This window comes from Adiantum capillus-veneris, chromosome 25 (assembly GCF_014529385.1).
Source record: "Adiantum capillus-veneris isolate H3 chromosome 25, ASM1452938v2, whole genome shotgun sequence".
In the NCBI taxonomy this organism is placed as follows: domain Eukaryota; kingdom Viridiplantae; phylum Streptophyta; class Polypodiopsida; order Polypodiales; family Pteridaceae; genus Adiantum; species Adiantum capillus-veneris.
The window spans coordinates 138,431,339-138,448,619 of record NC_140955.1 but is presented as its reverse complement, the minus strand read 5'-3'; positions in this window follow the sequence as shown (position 1 = coordinate 138,448,619).

Below are 17,281 nucleotides of genomic sequence, written 5' to 3'. Positions count from 1 at the left end.
TACTTACTAAAAGCTGTCTTATTGTCTTTTTTTGCAGAATCCGACAGATACGCCGCTTGGACACGATGAGACGTCTGACTAGATGACGTTAGTTTAGCCGTAGCTAGATAGCATTAGTTTAGGGTTTCTCATAGCTTATGTATCATGAGACGGATTTTATACGTCTTTTTGAACCATGTATATTATTACATTTGTCACCGCAGTTCATTTTGCCAATCAATTCTTTATGCCTATGATGTTGTACAATTGTCATTATTACATTTGCCAATCAATTCATTTTGCCTATGATGTGTACAATTGTCAATTTTACGCTTGTCAATTTTGCAAACAATGCGTCTTGTGGGTGACTATTTTGGGTCTATTATCTACCCTTGCACTTTTTAAAAAAAGTGAATCAAGTACAATATGGTTGATGGGTGGTAGGGCATTCAATGCCCTGTCACCAAAAAAAAAATCTCTCAAGCGTCACTATAACCGTCTCTATTTATGGCTCTGTAGCGTCGCTATAGACTTCTGTGTAAACGTCGCTATAACCGTCGCTATGAGCGTCGCTATATCGAGACGCTCATAGCGACGCATATAGCGATGCCTATAGCGTCGCATATAGCGACGCTCTCGTAGCGACGCTATTAGTGACGGTTTTAGCGACGCCGGGGGTTATAAAAACCCAGTGTATTTCCGTCGCTAACAGCGTCACAAGAGCACACAACCTCTTGTAGTGCTTGTGGGCTTAAATATGTAATGAGATAATTTCTAAGAACTCTATTATAATTGTAGAAATGCTTCTTAAAGGGAATTGTATGAATTCTTTCTTTTAAGCACATGAGATTTTTTTGAAAACTAAGAAAAAAGGACAAAAGTGTCCTTTTTGGTACCAAACTAATGTTAAGGGGTTAAATGACCCTACTAGGCTGCTTATGTTTAATAAATGGATGTTGATGTTTGGCCTTGAGATTTGTTTGTTTTAAGAGAAAAAAGACATGATTGGGCTGGAATTTTGTTGCATTATAGGGGCTTTCAATGCTTTTATGGGGGTGCCTCATCTGGTTACTCAGGGGTCCTCACTTGCATCAAGGCCTCTTTGAATCCCCAATGGTTTTTGGACCACCCTATTGCGAATACTCTATCTTTACCATTAACACAAAATGGGGAAGGAAAATGGTTGTAAACATATATGCAGATAACACCCATTCTCTTAGGCAAGAGCTTTGGCATTGGATGTCAAACATCAACTTGGATGCAGGCATTGTTTGTGGGGACTCAACGTGGTTTGTAATGCTAAAGACACTACCTCCCTTGGCTTGGTTATCCCTAAATCTTAGTCTCACGCTTGAGAAAGAATGTCAGTTGGGAAATGGGTTGATTTTTGGGAATCTTCATCTACACCTTCTATTGGCTTTACCTACCACTCTCAAGCATACACTTCTTCATGGTCTTGTCTAGACAGGCTTTACTTTATAGGATCCCATTGGGCCCCTGCCTCGATCCAAATATTGGTGGATATCCAACAATCATTATTGGATCAATTTCTTTTTACAATTTTACTTAATAAGTTTGATGTAAATGCATTAAAAAATATTGGGTCATCCCATCCCCTAATGGTGAATAGTTTACTCTTGGAGCATGAAATGTTCCAAAATTTAGTTAATGCTTTTTTTAATTCTATCATGCTGTTTGGACTAGAACAATTTGTGAATGCTTGGCTGCACTTTTATTCTCTTATGTAGAAGCTCGTCAGAAAGGTTGGGAAGCATGTGGCAAACAATAAAAAAAGGAGAAATTTCTCTTTCCTCAGTCATGAGATCAAAGAGGTGATGTCTAAGGATGTATCAATTCTTGATGATGAGGACATTGAAAAACTTATGGATGAAGAATAATGCTAGGGAATTGTGATCAAGATAATGCCTCTATCAAAACACTTCTATGTAGGCAGCATGAGCTAAAAGATGTTCACTGCTCTTCTAAATTGTTTTTGAGTAAACTAAAAGTCAAGCATGCAAGACTCAGTATTACTTGAGTGGTCAAACCTTGTGGCTGGGAAATGTCTTCACCTATGGAGTTCTTGAGCTAATGTCATATGTATCATGAGGCAATTCTGAATAAGGAGCTTGAATTATCTATGGAAACGGAACAACAAGTAGTGGAACTTTTGCTATCAGCAATAAAACCATGTATTGAGGCGGGTAATGCTAATGGATTGGAAGGGCCTTTTGATGCTAAGGAGCTGCTATGGGAACTTAAAAATTTGGGGAATGATAAATCACCAGGGATATGTGGACTCACCAAAGAGTTCTTGCTAGCTTTCTAGCAATTGTTCAGAACTTTGATTCTAGTAATCATTAGATGTATCTAGATGACCCAAAACATGGATCCTCGTCTTGAACATAGAATTATCAATCTGCTCCCAAAAAACCCTTCCGTGACTCTCTCTCTCTTGGATTGGTGGTTCACTATGATGGGTATATTATGTAAAATCCTTGCAAAAAAAGTAGCCATCATAATCTCTCCTTTTCTAAAGGATCATCTGCATGAAGCTCCATCAGGTTTTGTAGGTGATAGGTATATACTCGACAAAATTCTGACTGTTATGCTAGGCATAGAATCTTGCCAAGAAACCAAGAAAAAAAGTAGTAATGATGCAGTTGGAGTTTGCCAAAGCCTTTGACTCAGTGCTATGATATTTTTTGATTAGCATCCTTAAAAATTTGGGTTTTGGCGACAAAATTGGATCATACATGCAATTGTTAGGGAAAGGGGCCTCTTCTCAAATTGTTGTTAATGGGATGCTAGCAGATGCTGTGAAAATATACAAATTGGTTAGGCAGGGTTGTCCTTTCAGCGTGTTGCTTTCTGTTGTGGCCACATATCCATTGTTTTGATTTCTAGGTGCTTAGGTTACCAAGGGGAATCTCAAAGGCTTGCAAATAGGGGTAGAGCATGTAGCCTTAGGATTTGTTGATGACACTATGATTTTTCTTCAAGAAAATATTTCTAATGTTGCAAAATGTATGAACTACCTGAGTTAGATGCTAGACTAGAAATAAATTGAGGTAAATCAAACTACATTGATGTTTGTGGTGAAAAATTTGAGGATGTCATTTGGTGGGGGAAACAAATTCACAAGGGTATTGTCTTTAGGCATTTGGGTTATCCCATACGGGTGGAAGTTGCATCTAAAATATTGACTCAGTGGGTGGAAAACATGGTTTTCTTGAAATTGGCTTCTTGGCATTGCGATGAATGGACATTCCATGTTTGACTTTGACTACTGCAAGCTATCCTTGTTTCCTATTTGATGTATTTTCTATTATTGCTTGATTGGTCGGATGTTGGGCTGAACCGCCTCAGGTCTAGGTATCTGCAATTTCTATGGGTTCGAGCCATAAGGCTTAGATTTTGTGGGACCATGTAGCAATATACCATTCAGTTGGTGTATGGGTTGGAAGCAGTGGTGCCCATGGAATTAGCATAGTTGTAGACCCTTGTCCCAAGAAACCAATCCAAAAAGATCCTGTACTTTGAAATCTTGGTCTGCCAATAAATATACAATAATTCTATAGAGAATTTCACCAAATTTTGACATGCATACAATCTAAAAATAGGTGTTTCATTGATTTGAGCGTTGCACATATGATACATGATCCTAGTGACACATTATTTCTTTCTAGCAACTCCCCAATGGGCAGGTCCCCCGCCATGATTCTCCAAATAAAAACTATGTGTCTATTCGCACAATGAGATTCCCAATTTGACTAAAATTTGTATAACCACCACTACCCAGTGTGTATACCAAAGTAATTTTGACCACCATTTATCAGAGACTAGATTGTGTTTTAGAAGGGTAGCCCGCCTAGCCAGCATGTGCAATATCAAAGGAAAAATGCCCAATCCCCCCTCAAAAATGTGCAAAACCTCTTTCTGCTTGCTTGACTGCTTCAATGGCTTCCAATTCTTCTTTGTTTTCAATTTGCAAATTCTTCAAATTACCCATTTTTGTAGTTGATTGCTTATCCTGAGCAATCAGTGCTTCCTGATTCAAGGACTTTAGCCCATCATCCTGATGCTGTAAAACATACTTAGTGGCTATATTTTGCACATCCACTTCAATTATAGGTACCACTAATGAATTGGTTCTAAGAAATTCTTCTTCAACATCCTCTCCAATCTCTTCTACCATATTCAATCCTTCTGCATGCAATGCCCTAAAACCTGGTGGGATTACCTTTCTGGCATCCATTTGCATTCTAACTTTCTTCTTACCCGGTTTGATCACAATCGAGTCTGCTCCCCATAGCTGCTTTACTCTTGCTGCTCTTAACCATGGTCTTCCCAACATGATTGGATAAGAACGAATAGATTCCTTCAACCTGAGTACTACAAAGTTGGCTACAAATTGCAGTCCCTCAGCTGAGATTTGCAAATTCCTCAAAATGCCCAAAGGTTGAACCCGACTCTGGTCTACCATTTTAACCTGGAAAGGAGCTGGATCCCACTTCAAAAGATTTAAACGTTTGTCGGTTGACTCCGGGAGAATATTAACCCCTGATCCCCCATCCAAGAGTTAACCTGGGAAAAACACTTTTCCAATGGAAGCCCAACCACACGTACCTTGTAATCAACATCCATAGGTTGAACTTCACAAGCTTCTCCAGAAATAGCATCCTCAGGATCCATTGCAGTTTCCTAATTCTTTCTTGTCCCTTCTCTACTCAATCTTTTTAGCAATTGTTGTGAGAATGCAGGTACCAGGCTCAACATTTGCTTCATTGTGATAGTCATTGGAGCTGACAACAATGCTTCATAAAAGTCATTACCACCAACCTGCTCCTGCAGTTCAGTCTGATTGCAGTCTCGTCTCCCCTGGTCATCAAAGGACCTTATAAAAAAATTCCATTCTTCATGTGGTACACCCCCTCTTTGAGAGTCTTGCACTTCCTTGAGTGCGCCTGTCCTTACTGCTGTTTGATCTTTCTAGTTCAAACTGCTTGGGGGTTCTACTGCTTCCAAAGTAGACTTTACACCCTTGGCCTTTGACCTAGTCATCACCATGGCATCAGGACATCCACTCGATTCTGGAATATCCTCAATGAGAATGCAGGCTGTACAGTCACAATTGTAATGCTTAGGTGTTTCCTGAGCAATTTTAGTCTCCTGTACCTGCTAATCAGTTTGTTGTTTTGCATTGACAACTTCTACCTTCTCTTCACTCCATTCTTCCTTAGTCCATGCCGTTTCAGTCCATTCCTCCAATTTTACTAAATTAGCCTCACCCGGAGGTCTTTCTTGCTGCTGATGTGGTGGAAGTGGTAGATCTTGTTCTGGAGGTCGATTATTATTGTTATTGTTGTACCTGATAATAGGGATTCCTCTATCATTCTTATGTCGGCACCAAAGGTCACAGTCAAGTCCTTGTTGATGGCCCATGACTCCACAATAATTGCATGGTGACTGTGGCATATTGTTCTAATTTCTGTTTTGATATCTCCAATTATTTGGATTCTGAAACTGTCTCTGAGGTGCAGGTCCTTGATATCTCCTATTAGGAACTTGAGGGGAAATCATGCTCGTAGCGGTCTCCCTCATCTTTTGAGTAATGTACTGAGGTCTTCTTCCCCTGAAATCCGGATTGTAAAAACAAACATCATAGTCATGTCCAAACCTTTGACATACCTGACAGTATGGTTTCTTTGACATGCCAAATTGGTTCATGCCCAAAGTTTGTAATTTATCCTGAATGATTTTGTTGACTGAATCTACAGTCACCACATCCTTTTCTTGCTTTTTATCCTTCTTTGGAGAATCCTTATCTTTCTTCTGCTTCTTCTTTGCCTTCTTCCTTTCTGACCAATCTTCATCCTCATCACTGTCAATATCAACTCCTGTATCCTGATCGGAATCATCAGTTTTTGACTCTGAATCTTCAGATTCTGAGTCTGCGTCATCATTTTTCTTCTTCTTCTTCTTTTCCCATAAGAGAGTTTTATCGCCATACCTTCTTTCAGCTTTGGCTTCTACCTGAATCAAATCAGTAAAATCTTGTGCATTTGCTAATGGGGGTCTCCCTGCTACTGAACTTCTGTACTCCTGTTTGAGTCCCTTACAAAAATAATCCCCCAACTGTTCCATAGAAGGTTGTTGTGCCACTTCCAATCTGTTGTTTAAATTCCTAAACTTTTGGGCATAATCTTCAACCAACAAGTCTTTTTGTTTTAATTTTCTCAACTTCTTCAAAATGTCTTCAGGTGTTTTGTCTTCCCTGAATCTTAACAGAAATCTTTGTTTCAAATCATTATAATTAGCAAAAGCAGGCATACCATACTGCAAGAACCAATCCATGGCTTTTCCCTACAGTGTTGCTACAAAATGCTCCTTCTTTATTGCATCGGGGTGCGTATAAGTGAGTCTCGATGCTCAAAATTGACTAAAATGAGTGTCGCAAGAGGCATTCCACATTGTGGTTGGGAGAGGAAGGCATGTAGGGAGAGCTCATGGCTGAATATATGGGGAAAAGAGGACCCAATGTGGTCAAAATCTAAGTACTCAAGTAGTGTGTGGTACTCACTCTCTCACAATTGACGAGGGCATAAGGTGCAAAGTAGATGAGACTCCTCGCCACTACCCCAACATCCTATCTCGCAGCGTAGAGAATGGGAGCTAGGATGAATGGAGGCAATGGTGCGGATCGCACTGAATGGGATTGGCTCAAGGATGTAGGGATGGGTTCGTTTACCGCGCTCGAAGAAGAAGAGAGATTTGTAGTTTGGGGCAATGCGTGTGGTGTAATGGCTGAGGCAAGAACCTCCAAATTTCTCCCAAGCCGTGATACGTTGTCGTTGTAAGAAGGCTTCATTAACTTGGGAGTCAATCAACATATCCTTGACCAAGTGACAGACATCTCATCTTCCAAACCATTTCTTGATGTCAAGCATCCACCCCGAACTTAGTATTTTGCTCTTGCATGTCTTTTGGACCTTTTGACTTGCTGCATATACTACAAGAGGTTGTGTGCACTTGTGACATTTTTAGCGACAGAAATACATTGGGTTTTTATACTCTTCGGCATCGCTAAGACCGTCGCTAATATTGTCAATATGGGAACGTTGCTATAACCGTCGCTATATGCATCGTTGTATAGCGATGCATATAGCGACGCTTATAGGCTAGCTATAGCGACACTTATAGCGATGTTGTAGAGCCTTATATAGCGACGCTTATAGAGACACCCGAGAGTAAAAATTTTTGGTGGCAGTGCATTCAACCTTATTCAATGTTTCAATAGTAGAGTAAACCTAAGTGAATGCAAGATAAGCCCACATTCACCTTTGAAAGAAAGTGAAAGCTTAGGTATAGACCCAAAGTAGTCACCCACAAGACAATATAACCATTAACTCCATCATCCATAGTATTGTTTGCAGAATAAAGATACAAAACTATCAAAAGTAAATTGATGAAAGTAAATCAATGACAATTGTACACATCATAGGCAAAATCATTTGCTTGTTAAGCTTTGCAAATGTAATAGTTACAACACCATTGTCATTATTGAGAAAATATACATGGTTTTCTAATAGTTACAAAAATACCTATACACGTCATCTCATGATACATATGCTATGACAAAAGGAAACTAATGCTATCTAGCTACGCCTAGACTGACGTCGTCTAGTTAGACGTCTCATCGCGTCCAAGCGGCGTATTTGTCGGATTCTACAAAAAGAAACAATAAGACAGCTTTCTGTAAGTATAAACATATAATCTACAAAACAATACAAAAAATAGACAAGAGTAAACCCTAATACTAACCATGCCGCCGCGAGAACTCAGAATGTCCATTAGGGCATTTAAGCCCTTTCTACCTGCGTACTTGCGCTCGTACAGTGTGGGGTCACGTCCTGTCATCGACCACTGTTCAAAACATACAAAAAATCCATTATGTTAGAATCTAGAAGTACAAATAGACATAACTACCAAACCTAAAGAGCAGCACTTACAAAATCGGCCTCAGATGATGCGCACCGCAGCTCCCCAAGTGGTGCGAGCTCCCTGCCTCTACTCGCGCTTTGGTTGCCTCCTTTTGTTGCTTCCACTTGTTAGGATTCTCATGCACTGCTTGCTTCGCATTCTTCCAATCTTCTTTGGCCAACCAATCTGGTCTGATCCACCCATGCTTTATTGATTTTTACACCTCAGAACGCTTGTGCTTGCAGTATTGGTGCATTCGAACCTTCATCAGGTCTTCATTGAAGGAGTCATCCCGTGTTAACACGGGAAACTGGTCATGCAACATGCTGATGACTCTGTATTTTAATTCACTTGGTACTTCACTCCAGTTGTTTAGTATGTAGTGTCTAAACACCTGAGAGTGAAGATCGTCTCATCGATACCGAAGGTTTGGAGCGCGCTGAATGCTCCAAAACAAAGGGACACACTGAAGGAGTAGAACGACGTGATGGTGCTTCAGAGTGATGACGATCCTTGTACCACTACCTATGGTGGGGTGACAAAAAAAAACGAAACTCATTATCATCCATACCTGCATTAAACACACGAACATTTAATCTCAATAATGAATGGAGAAGAAAACATGGACAAGTACACACAAAGAGAGAGAGAGAGAGAGAGAGAGAGAGAGAGAGAGAGAGAGAGAGAGAGAGAGAGAGAGAGAGAGAGAGAGAGAGAGGACTCATAAAGAGGGAGGGATTTCTGTGTAGAGAGATTCCTATGAAGTTCTTGTGAATTTGTCTCCTGTGTGCATTCTACGTATCTTGTAAAATCACTGTGCTCTGAGTGCAATGGAGACTGAGGCTGCAATCGCAAAAGAGGTGATCCGTCTCTGCTCATAGATGCTAAGAAGCAATATTCTTCTTAGCGTCTCTTTCACCCGATCAAGTAGATCTAGTGGAGGGGTGAGCAACATCTATGAGCAGAGACGGATCACCTCCTTCACGATTGCAGCCTCAGTCTCCATCACACTTGCAGCGCAGTGCTTGTCGGCGAGGAGTTTCCCTGCTTGAGAGAACATACCTGGAGCATACGTACCTGGAGTGGACGCAATGGTGATTAAACACAATTTAAATTTCTCAAGTATAGCCATATGAATACAATATATATTATAAAACAAAGAAAAATTGTTCAAATACAATTTTTATGGCTTTAAGAGGTCTATCTCTTATCCTCCCATAGCTCAACATAACTCCATATATCTATATAGAGCTCTCCATTTAGGCCCATATCCTCCGTTTCATTTTGTAGATCCTCTGCATGCAACCCATAGAGAGTAGCAGCTTGACGCTCGTCTGGCACCACCTCAACGGCTTCTGACTGAGTATCTTCTCCAATCTCCATGGGGGAAAACCGTCATTACACATCTCCTTCTGCTCTAACCATGCTTGTGTAGACATCCTTGGTGGCTCTCTTCCCAAAATTCCGTCTCGTAACACATGATTCTCTAGAAGATACGCTTGATGACCTTTGTAGTTTGGCTTCTTCAATGAGGGTGTGTGACGTGCATTCAGTCTAGGTCCACATGTGACACATGCTCTGTATCCGTTTGTTTGAAGCCCTGCATGTATACACATGACAATAGATAATCTTGAGAAAAACCATGATTTACAGTGTTTGAGTTTGTGTGTAAATCACCTGAGCATTATGTTAGTCCGGGATAGTCATGCATGGTCCACATTAGAATGTCTCTGATCAAAGTATTCCGTTGAATTGTGTGTCGGCTCATATCCACCACTTCTATGACAATCCACAATTTTTGTAGCTCTTCCAATAGTGGACAAAAATACACATCCATACTCTTCACATTATACCGCCCTGCCACAATGAAGGTTAGCCATAGATGCCCCTTCTTGGTAGTCAACCATGGGGGAATGTTGTAGTTCACGATGACAATGGGCCATACACTGTAAGATGTTGATCTTTGACCAAATGGATTTACGCCATCCATAGCTAGGCCTAGGCGCAAATTTCGAGCTTCCCTGAAAATCCAGACATGTTTCATCTATATGTTTCCAGACTGTGCAATTTGCAAAAATGCATAGCACACCATCCAAAGATTTATTCTCCTCATGCCATGATGCTAGGGCGGCCATGGAGTTACATTTAAAGAAATTCTTGATGCGAGGAAGTAGAGGAAAATGTTTCAAAACCTTTTGTGGAATTTTTGTTCCATGGAGATATACTCGATATCACATTTTGGACACTTCTCCATGTCTATGTATTCCCCTCTGAAAAGAATGTAGTCGTTAGGACAAGCGTGAATCAAATTGTAATCCATCCCCAAGTTTTGCAAGATCTTTCTTTCTTCCTCTCTCGAATCTGGCATCACATTATCAGCTGGCAGTATGTGCTCTTTGAGCAATCTACACGGTGAAGAAAATGCGGTACACTTGTGTAAGTAATCTATCAAATCATTATACATCTAGAGTTTTTTATTAAAGTAAACACATTGTAATAGATCACCTAAAAAGGGTTGTGATGCTAGTGTCACTCCATCCAAACTTTTCCTACCTATTGAGAAGAACGAGGAGTGCCTTCAATCTAGACACACGTGCTCCATCATACAATGGCGTATTGGCTTCACTTTTCATATCATTATAGATAAGCCTTTCTGAATCCATGATCATCTCGATCATTTCATCAATCTCAGCTTCAAACATTGCCTCGTTGGGAATGTGGTCTGAATGATCATCATCTGAGCTGTCAAAGGCTACATCTTGTGGCCTCACGTATGCTGCTTGACCAAAGTGCCTGCAAACACATCTATTGGGTTGCAAGATTGGTGCCTGTTGGCCAGCGTCAGAGTCCGACGAGTTATAATTGGCAAAAACTCGATCTATAATAGATGGATTGAACTCCTCAAATTCACAAATGTGCTGCAAAGAAACACGTCTTGTCCATCGTACAGCATGCTTGCATTGATTACAAGGACATAAGATCCTTGTTGAGAGATAGTGTTTCGGTTGGACGGCCCCACATCCTCGCCACTACTCATAATGAAGGTAAAAACCTTATAACCTGTACATAAATTTAATCTTCTATTGGCATCCTCCATCTTTTATCTCTCTCTCTCTCTCTCTCTCTCTCTCTCTCTCTCTCTCTCTCTCTCTCTCTCTCTCTTTATTCACACTATAAACTACCTCACATTCTTATAATCTCGTCTTTATTGGTCAATGCCTATATTTGTGGGTACGAGAAATCTACACACCCACGTCTACATGATAGTGCATGTAGTGGACAAAACCCCTTTGCCTCTTCTCTAGCTGTAGCAATTTACAGCATCTTAACATCTCTTCACAATAGATCTTTGTTCGAGGGATTACTTAGCACATTACATGTTGGCCTCCAATTTGAGTATCATGTCGTTGAAAGATTTTCAACTTAAGATCGCATCCGTAGAGAGGAAGAAAGGGATCACCGTTCGTCTAAACACTACTTTTTTTACCGTAATCCCGAAGGTAGACTCTAATATAAAAACTCAATCCAAAATCTAATCTTATATCTAACCTAATTGAACATGTGGTGATTCGTGGCTAATTGAATATGGTTAGTGTGTGAGTTAATAGGTGTCAGATTCTAATGGGAATATACATATTGTTGTGTAACTAGTGTTTTCTCTTTGGGCAAAGCACGCCTTCATTGACATGCACTAAAATCTAATCTAATCTTAAATCGAACATAAATCTAGATCTAATCTACTCTTAAATTCAAAATAAACTTAAATCTAATCTAACCTTAACTCTAACCTAAACCTAAAGGTAATCCAACTTAAATCTAAATTTAATCTAGTTAATCTTAAATCTTGTCTTAATCTTAAATATAAATCTAATCTAATATTAAACTCAGCATAAACCTAAATCTAATTCAATCTTAAACCCTAAAGCTAAATGTAATCTAGCTTAAATCTAACATAGCTAGCTAATCTTTAATACTGCCCTAATTTTAAATCTAACCTAATCTTAATCTAATGTAAATCTAAATCTAACATAATCTTAAACTCAACATAAACATAAATCTAAATGTAATCTAACCTAATCTAATTTAAATATTAACCTAATGTCTCTCTCTTTGTTTTCTTCCCTTACCTCTCCCTTTCGTCTTCTCCCCCTCTCTCTCTTTGGTTTTTTATACTTTCTCTCTCTCTTTCTCTTTCTCTTTGTTTTCTCCCTCCCTCTCTCTCTCTCTCTCTCTCTCTCTCTCTCTCTCTTTTACTTTTCCTCTCTCAATGTGTGTATGCATTCTTTGTTTATGCATGTGTGTGTATGTGTTTTTTGTTTATGCATGTGCTCTCTCTCTCTCTCTCTCTCTCTCTCTCTCTCTCTCTCTCTTTCAAAGACACAATGTGTGTGTGTGTGTGTGTGTGAGAGAGAGAGAGAGAGAGAGAGAGAGAGAGAGAGCGAGAGAGAGAGAAAGAGGGAAAGGGAACATGAGAGAGAGGAGAGGAAAGGAGCATAATTGGCTCTCATTCCTCTCCTCGTGTATATGTGTGTGTGTGGGGGGGGGGGGGGGGGGGGGGGAGAAGAGAGAGAGAGAGAGGGAGAGCACGGGCTACCTCTTTACTTGAGCGCTGAAAACTCAGATCTGAGATTTGACTTTCGGACGCTCTCGGTTTATTTTTCACCCCTGTCGGCATCGTTATGGGTGTTGCTATGTAGCAAATAGAATAATGATGCTCATAGCGACGCCCATAGCGATGCCGTGGATTTTCACTTTGGAGCATCACACTGCGAGCGTCGCTAATGTGAAGTACCTCTTGTACTGATATGCAATTCTGGGAAGTCGATACAAAGGGCTACGTTGTGTCTTAAGCATATAATCCACAACCCTTTTCATGCCCAAGACCTCAATGGGAAGAAATCTGGACTCAAGAAGAAGAGCATGTAGGGTGTTTGTGTCTTGACTTGGAGAGAGAGAGAGAGAGAGAGAGAGAGAGAGAGAGAGAGAGAGAGAGAGAGAGAGAGAGAGAGAGAGAGAGAGAGGAAGGGTGGCTGGATGTTGAGAGAGGAGGGATTTAGAAGTTGTTGGTGAAATGTGGAGGAGCAAGAGGGGTTGTTGTGGCTCAAAAAATTTCCACTTGACATCGGTGGTAGAGGCAACAATGGGTGGCATCCAGTGTAGTGAGCTACAAGGCTAGAGGGGGTGAAGAATCTCTCTTCAAAGCTTACTTCATCAAGATCACTTATTATCCTTCCCTGAGTGACGCCACCCAACAACACCACAAGAATCACTAGCTGCCACACATTCTTTCACAATGAGCATCCACGCATAGGGAGAGAGGGAGCTCCATAGCTTGGAGATGTCTCCCCTCTCTTGGTTGACGGTGGTAGTGTTCCCATTTACTATAAATACCCTTCCAAATTTCCTAGGCACTGCACATGTGGCTTATATCATCTACCATGTGGCCTTCACTCTTGAGATGGCCCCCAAGGCTCTCTAAAAAACATACAAAACCACAAAAAAGACCCTCTTTTAGTGCTACTTTTGAACTCTTCTTTCTTCTTGCTCAATGATCTGTTGATTAAATAGTAAAGCAACAGTGGATCTCCATGTTGCAGACTCTAAAACTCTAGGACCCCTTTGCTATCAGACATCTCCTCCGCCTCAAACAATGATCCCCAAAATGGAAAAACATACCAGATTTCTCTCTACCACTGCCATTCACTAGCAAGGTCAAAAACACTCTTGATGGTACCAAAGTGGCAAAGGAGCTAGCCCCCAACAAAACTTTGACTGGTCATATATGTACTATTTTGACTCTTATTTTTGATAAAACATACCAGCACGCTATGCAAATGAAGCACTTTAGTTTTATCCGCACCATACACTTTGAGGCCTGGTCACACTGGTCTACCCTGGCGGGGATTTGCAAACCACGTCCACACTATACTTTGCACCCCATAGCTCCAATTGAGGAATTTTCTAGACCAGATTTGAGAACACTTAGATGAAAACCCTTAACACTTCCATTTCATCATCTTGAACCCTTTGACTAGACACCTTTGATAGGCATCATCGCATAGCATATTGGCCCAAATAACCTCATAAAGTATACACATATGCAATCACCTACTTGTCTTGGACCTTCATATCTGCTTTACCACTTTGGAATACACTTGTAGATTCACATGGACCTACCTTGTACTTCTCCTAGCATTGACCCACTTTAGTTGCACTAGCGTCATCGAAAACATTTTTGTAAACTTTTTAAGTATGTTGATGATAACCCAAGGGGTTGGGTTACTAACCTGAGGCTACCAAAACTTAGGATGTGTCTAGGCCTAGGAGATGTGTACTACATCCTAGCAATGCATACAAAGATGCTTAGGATTTTTGAAGTTGCCAAAAAGTTTGAAGTACTTGCCACCATCATAGGGAAGAAAAAATTCAAAGAAAACTATCGATCCCAATGTTGTATGAGAGGTCTAAGAAAAATCCTAGTGAAGAGAGTAAAGAGGATATTTAAAGAATTAGCTCCATGATATCCGTAGTATTGGAACCCCCCATAAAAATAAAATTTTGATGAGTAAAGAGTGTAGACTCACTTTTTTGATCCACATGTACTAAGTCTTCCCTCACCAATTCTTGTTTTAGATGGATCTCCATTATTTTCTAGATGAGCTTCCAAGTGACTTTGTGAGAAATATCTTTTCTAACTATGATCACCTTTGAAAGTACTTAGTTGTGATATCATTCTTCTTGGAAGAAGTTGAATAGTGGGAGCCAATTCTACTACATACCTCAAGATTGGTTTAGAAAAGTCTATGGCCCTATCATTAGATATACCTCTCACAATGTAAATTATCACTTTTGATGAGTATGAGAAACCTAGATGTGCTTGTGACTTTGCTCTAGCCTATCATATAGTGATGAACCAGAGTACGTACTGAAGCGGTCCGGGGCGGGCAACAAGAAGAGCGGCCTCTAAACACCCTTTGAGGCTCCCGTGATGCTCAATTGGGGCTGGGGCAAGTACAATCAAAGACAACAACAACTCACAGCGAAAAACCAAACAAGAAAAGGGGCACCACCTAGTTGTAGATGCAAACTAGGACGCACGTGATATCTCCTTATACTCAAACGCACAAAGAGAGGGGAATGCAAGATAGCCACACACACCAAACACAAACATTCACCATGCTAGAGAGAGGTAAAGAGCACAAATCAACTTGAGCAACTCAGTCTTAGCCTTAAAGACTAGATGCACATAAAGCTTGATGAGAAATAGAGAGACACACAAAACTTGACCTTGTTGCCAATACACAAATTGTCTTAGGGTCACGGGAGCCCTCTCACCGAGCACCCTCTTACAATTGATTTTTTAGGCAAACAATTCAACAAGCCCTCAAACCACCAAGCATGAAATGGCACAACAAACTTTAAGGACAATATACCTTCAACCACCTGATGAGCCAACATATCAACTCAATTTGGAGAGAAGAGTCATAGTTGCAGCATACAATTGCACCCAAAACTATGAATCTTATTTATGGACAAGAGTAGGCTACAAGTGTGATGCAGAGTATAGTATCACTCCACTCTTCTAGATAGCATACTTAACTTCAAGCTTCTGCATGCACCTATGTGTAGTGATGGAATAGAGCACTCACAATGCACACACTCTACACAACTAGTCTTGAAGAGTGGTGTGTTATTTGTTGAGAATGGTATGGTGTAGTGTGATCAGGTGATGATTTACAAGGGAGATAAGGGCTCTATTTATAGGTTTTAGATGCCCCAATTAGGATTAGACCTAATCAAATTTATTTGAAGAAATCAAAGATTATGCATATTTTTATTTTTTTAAATGAGGGTGGGTCTCTCTTGTCCTTTGAGTCACATGGATGTGGACTCAAGGGAAGAGAATTATTGAGGATGAAAGGAGAGAGGGATTGAGTGAATAATTTGGGAGTGCCTACTCTAGTAGGGGATGGATTTTACAATAAGGTTAGTGGTTAGTAGTTAGTAATTATCACTACAAAATATTTACAAAATCATTCACCAAATGGTGAGATATATGATGAGAAAAGTTAGAGAAGGGATGAGCTTGTAAAGAGAGGTTGAAGCTCTGGAGAAGTTGACATTCACCTCTTTACAGCACCGGAAGAAGAAGCGATCAGCATGGCGAAGTAACGTGTGTCGATGAAGCTATGTTATCCTCAAACCTTGGAAAATTCATGATAAAAGCCTTCATTTGCAGAGGTTAACCTTGGATTTTTTCTGATTTTTTGAAGTTCTTTACAAAGCTGAAGAGAGTATGGTAATATGGACATATATGTAGAGAGAAAGGGGAGCACCTAGGGGTGTAGAAATGGAGGATGAAGGCTATGGAGGTGTGAGAGAAGTGGCAATGGTGAAGAGGGTGAATTAGGACATGAGAGTTGCAGATTTGGGAGTGGGAAGCAGAGGGAGGAGTGTGTAAGAGTGAGTAGGTGTGTGTAAGGGTGAGAGAAATATGAAGATTTTTTGGGTCTATGAGGTGGCAATTTTGAAGTCGGCCATAAATTTCATGTAAAATCGCCCTTGACTTCAAATTTTTTTTAAAAATCATGGAAAATAGTTGAGCTTACGAGCTACGTTTTGTATTTTGGAAGTATCCTCAAATTCGGATCATAAGAAGGTGCCAAAATTCGAGCAAAAAGCTATGTATTGTGGGACTGCAAAGGTTCTTATGTGGGACCCTTTTTGGTTGAATTCTCCTTATACATCCAAAGGTGAGCCCCCCATGAGCCATTCCATGACCTAAGAAATCCAAGTGGCCCTTGCCACATGCATGGATGATGAATTTTGATGAATAAAAAACAATTGCACATGATAGACCTAGTGCTTGGATTTTTCCTAGCCCTTCTCTTTATGAGCACATGGTGTATGGAAAAAATATGTGCAGGACCCATGAAGGAAAATCATGATAGGATTATTTTATTTTGCTTTTGGGTGAAAGAGTAAAATATGCAAGTGAGAAAATATCTAGTGAAAGTGAGTGACAATGTAGAAACAAATTTCGACTTCCACGAGGGTGTGGGATGAAATATATGGGTTTATTTTGTAAAAATAAATATGATGGGATATGTACACACTAACATAGAAATATTTCATGCCATGAAAGGATGCAAAGAGATTTATAAAAATGCACACTTAGGTCTGATAACGCTATGGAGAAATTTGCCGTCTTGCCAGGAAAGCACCGGGCTTATGGCTGTGAGAGTTTGTGAGAGAACTCAACAAAAACTATATGAAGGACTTAAACCATAGATTCCATGAAGACTAGGGTTCGGAAAGA